This window comes from Salmo salar, chromosome ssa18, assembly GCF_905237065.1.
Source record: "Salmo salar chromosome ssa18, Ssal_v3.1, whole genome shotgun sequence".
In the NCBI taxonomy this organism is placed as follows: Eukaryota; Metazoa; Chordata; class Actinopteri; order Salmoniformes; family Salmonidae; genus Salmo; species Salmo salar.
Genome location: NC_059459.1, coordinates 34,216,963 through 34,222,548, shown reverse-complemented (window position 1 = coordinate 34,222,548; position 5,586 = coordinate 34,216,963).

Below are 5,586 nucleotides of genomic sequence, written 5' to 3'. Positions count from 1 at the left end.
GAGAAGAAAGATGTCCTTTTTATGAGAGGAATGTATATTCTAATCAGACTTACTGAGTAGACAAAACATTAAGAACACCTGCTCTTTCCATGACACAGACTGACCAGGTGAATCCCTTATTGAGTTTCTCTTCAATCAGTGTAGGAGACAGGTAAAACATTTTTTTTGAGACATGGATTGTGTATGTGTGCCATTCAGAGGGTGAATGGGCAAGACTAAAGATTTGTGCCTTTGAATGGCGTAGTAGTGCCAGGCACACCAGTTTGAGTGTGTCAAGAACTGCAATGCTGCTGGGTTTTTCATGCTCAACAGTTTCCTGTATGTATCAAAAATGGTCCACCAGCCAAAGGACATCTAGCCACTTGACACAACTGTGGGAATCATTGGAGTCAACATGGGCCAGCAGCCTTGTGGAATGCTTTCGACACCTTGTAGAGTCCATGCCCCAAAGAATTGAGGTTGTTCTGAGAGTAAAAGGGAGAGGAGCAACTTAATTTTAGGAAGGTGTTCTTAATGTTTGGAATACTTAGGGTATTAACCATCTACTGAGGAGCTGGCAGTTTCAACAGAGTTGTGTTCATCAGGGCACACAATGGATAAAAAAACAACGAGCTTATTAACAATTCCAGGAAGTTGTCCTTGTTTGTGTTTTCTTCCATTTGGTGCATAATGAATACAACTTGGATTGCCATACAAATAGTGTATAAAGAACTTAAACTATTACATTCTAGAAACCAATTCTATGAATTTCTTTATCACAACACACTAATTACCTATTTTCACGAGTTACAGAACTACTCATTACTTTTGTAAACATTAAATCCTTTGCTGTTTTGGAGGAACTGCAGTTGTCTGGGGTCCTGATACAAACGCACATCTTTAAGATCTCCCACAAACCCTTTGGTAAACAGCCCAGATGTCACTGTTGAGATGTTCCTATGCAACTCGAACCCTCCCAAGTACAACAGACCCCCGTAATTCATGGCAACGTAACGCTCGAAGGGGTCCACATCTTCGAAAAGGACCCTCTCATCACCCAGGAACACCTGAATAAGGGTACTGTTCAGAGAGAGAGATAAATAATGCCATTTGTTGCAACACAACGTGACGTTTCTGAAAGTGAGCGGGAGGGAGAGCCTCTCTCCGAGGTTGACTGCGATTTTGAGGTGGCCCGCCTGAAGCCCGACAGCAAGGTAATCGTCGTCATCATGCTCCGCTCTTCCCATCCACAGAATCAACCCTTCGTTCCTGCTTGCTGTAAAGTTAAACGAAACCTGCGTGTACCTCAGATTCCTTGTGTTGAATTTAGGATCCCTGTATTTCAGATATGATTTCCCAACGAACTTCAGAGTGGTCATGGATAGGCCTACCTGCTTATCGCAGTACCTCCCCTCCCACCCGAGAGGACAGAAACAGTCGTATGAGCCAGTCACAAGATCAGAGAAACACAATGACTCATGTTGACAGAGGTTATTGACACAATACATCGATTGGTTACACACAGGACCTGTCCACCGAGGAGGGCAGGTGCACATAAATGAGTCCGAATCGGCGCCGCTCAACGCAGTACAGCGGCCGCCGTTCTGGCACACCTTGTACCCGCACGCCGTCCCGTCCCAGTCGCCCACGTTGGCCCCTCCCAGGGCCCCTGTCTCCGTCAGGTCAAAGTCGTGTCCGTTTAAGACGAGCTCTCTCACGCCTCCGGTAAAACCCACAGGCTCGCTCTCCACGGAGAACGTAGAGATGGAGCTCAGGTCGGAGACCCCGCCGACGAAGAGGTCCGTGGCCACGTCCAGAGTGGACATCCCTCCCTCGGTGTCGTTCTGCTTCACCTCCAGCCCGTCCAGAACCAGGAACCCCTGGTGGCCCGTCCTGCCTGCCCTCACCTGGAATGATAAACATCAAACTGTTACAGAAAATATTAATTGCGTGTGTGTTTTCTAATTATTTAGCCAGATCCTGTAAATATCTGATGTGTTTTCAGCACATGTAAGCAGCTGGAATGTTCCTGTCTGTTCTGTACAGGTGTAAGAACATAATGGGGCAGGAGGAGATGGCTGCTGTTATACGGCCACCTAACCAATTGTGTGTCTTTTTTCGCTTAAAACTGCTTTGTTGGTTAAGGGCTTGTAAGTAAGCATTTCACTGTAAGATCTACACCTGTTATATTCAGGATTTCACTGTAAGATCTACACCTGTTATATTCAGCATTTCACTGTAAGATCTTCACCTGTTATATTCAGCATTTCACTGTAAGATCTACACCTGTTATATTCAGCATTTCACTGTAAGATCTACACCTGTTATATTCAGCATTTCACTGTAAGATCTACACCTGTTATATTCGGAGCATGTGATAAAATAAAATGTGATTTGACATGGTACCGTGTGCCAGGTCCCTCCGCTGGTGTCCACTCTGTTAGTGGACTGTAACACGTTGGTTCCAGAACCCAGGTTGTAACGCAGCTGGACCAACCCCGATGTCAGGGACACACAGAAGAAGTCTCCTGTGGATGACATGACCAGAGAGGGACACGATGGTCATTAATGTTGTCATTCTGAATGTATTTATATTATTACCACATTTCTATAAACCACAAATGACAGGAAAACAGTGTAGAGGGATAGAATGGTTACTGTGTTCCTACCGGCCCGGGCACTGAGGTGCTGTGCTGTGTAGAAGAGGATGCCCTCTGGTGACAGAGTCTGGAACTGCAGCCTGAGGTCTGTCCTGTGTCTGATGCTGACTGGAGGGAAAGACATCCAGGATGACTGGTTACTGCTGAAGAATGGGTCACTGATGGCCATGGCTGAAACAAACAAGAATGGGAGAAATACAAACCTCATAAAAAATGTATAAAATACTTTTAGAATATTTTTTCTTGTTCATTTGGTTCTGAAATTACTTTTACAAGAACAGGATACAAAAAATGGCTAATGTTACTATGAAGATTTATCTTCATAACATCAAGAAGAACCAGAGTAATATGGAAATGTGTAAGGTTTGTTCAGAGTTGTAGTGTAATTCTTATTGCTTATGACAACAACGTTATTGGATTTATCTGTATATTCTCAAACTCCTGTTTTATCAGATTGAAGATGAGAACCTGTTGTATACAGTAGTCCTATTACAGTAATACATACAGCCCTGTGTTTTGTATACAGTAGTCCTACTACAGTAATACATACAGCCCTGTGTTTTGTATACAGTAGTCCTACTACAGTAATACATACAGCCCTGTGTTTTGTATACAGTAGTCATATTACAGTAATACATACAGCCCTGTGTTTTGTATACAGTAGTCCTGCTAAAGTAATACATACAGCCCTGTGTTTTGTATACAGTAGTCCTACTACAGTAATACATAGAGCCCTGTGTTTTGTATACAGTAGTCCTACTACAGTAATACAGAGCCCTGTGTTTTGTATAGAGTAGTCCTATTACAGTAATACATAGAGCCCTGTGTTTTGTATACAGTAGTCCTACTACAGTAATACATACAGCCCTGTGTTTTGTATACAGTAGTCCTACTACAGTAATACATACAGCCCTGTGTTTTGTATACAGTAGTCCTACTACAGTAATACATAGAGCCCTGTGTTTTGTATACAGTAGTCCTACTACAGTAATACATACAGCCCTGTGTTTTGTATACAGTAGTCCTACTACAGTAATACATAGAGCCCTGTATTTTGTATACTGTAGTCCTATTACAGTAATACATAGAGCCCTGTATTTTGTATACAGTAGTCCTACTACAGTAATACATAGAGCCCTGTATTTTGTATACAGTAGTCCTATTACAGTAATACATACAGCCCTGTGTTTTGTATACAGTAGTCCTACTACAGTAATACATAGAGCCCTGTGTTTTGTATACAGCAGGCCTACTACAGTAATACATAGAGCCCTGTGTTTTGTATACAGCAGGCCTACTACAGTAATACATAGAGCCCTGTGTTTTTTGTGTATACATAGAGCCCTGTGTTTTGTATACAGCAGGCCTACTACAGTAATACATAGAGCCCTGTGTTTTGTATACAGTAGGCCTACTACAGTAATAAATAGAGCCCTGTGTTTTGTATACAGCAGGCCTACTACAGTAATACATAGAGCCCTGTGTTTTATATACAGTAGTCCTACTACAGTAATACATAGAGCCCTGTATTTTGCGTAATAACATTATCATAAAACATAGCCAGGCTGTATCACTACCGGCCCGTGATTGGGAGTCCCATAGTGCAGCACACAATTGGCCCAGCGTCGTCGGGTTTGCTCTTGCCTAGTTAAATAAAGGTTAAATAAAATGCGGTAAGCTTGGAGATAGTGGGACACACTGAGCTGTGACATTTATTTTCATCTCCTCTTTCCCTCAGACAATGGCTTATTTTTCTCTCTATCCCTCTGTCCCGACTGCTTTCTGTCTGTCTGTGTTCTCCCCCCTCTCTGTCTCTCCTCCCACCTCTGTCTGTCTCTCCTCCCCCTCTATCCCTCTCTCTGTCTCCCCTCCCCCCTCTGTCCCTCTCTCTGTCTCTCCTCCCCCTCTGTCTCTCCTCCCCCTCTGTTCCTCTCTCTGTCTCTCCTCCCCCTCTATCCCTCTCTCTGTCTCCCCTCCCTCCTCTGTCCCTCTCTCTGTTTCTCCTCCCCCCTCTATCCCTCTCTCTGTCTCTCCTCCCCCCTCTATCCATATATCTTTCCCCTTAATCATACTGCTAACCCTAATGCCTGACCATAGACCAAAAAGCAAATTTTAGTTTTCATGAATTTTTACAATATAGCCAATTTTGACTTTGCAGCTGGCCTATCTAGTGGAAATCGTTCAGTTCTGCCCCAGGACAAGACTCATGACAATAAACGTTAACTTTCCTTCCGTTGGCCCTAAGCCTTCAATCTTTTCAGATCTACCATTTTATAAAGCACTCTCACATCTGAGTTTTCTTGCTGCAGGTGCGCGGCAATAATGTAATTACTTATATTTGCAGATCTTCAATGTTTGTTTATCTCTAAAGTCACATGCTTGTCACATGCTTGGTAAACAACACGTGTAGGCTAACAGTGAAATGCCTACTTACAGGCCCTTCCCAACAACACAGAGAGAAAAATAATAACTCAATGAAAACATCCACAATGAGTAATGATAACTTGGCTATAAACATGGGGTACCAGAACCGCGTAATGATAACTTGGCTATAAACATGGGGTACCAGTACTGAGTAATGATAACTTGGCTATAAACATGGGGTACCAGTACCGCGTAATGATAACTTGGCTATAAACATGGGGTACCAGTACTGAGTAATGATAACTTGGCTATAAGCATGGGGTACCAGTACCGCGTAATGATAACTTGGCTATAAACATGGGGTACCAATACCAAGTCCATGTGCGGGGGTAGATAGGTAACCGGAGACAAGGCAATAGGATGAAATGACCAGGCAACAGGATAGATAATAAACAGCAGCGTATGTGATGAGTCAAAAGAATGTATGCACCATGGAGAAGCTTCACGAGACCCTTCAGATCTGGAAACATTGAAGGAGAAGGGCCAAGGGGAAGGAGTAGGGCCAAGGGGAAGGCCAACGGGA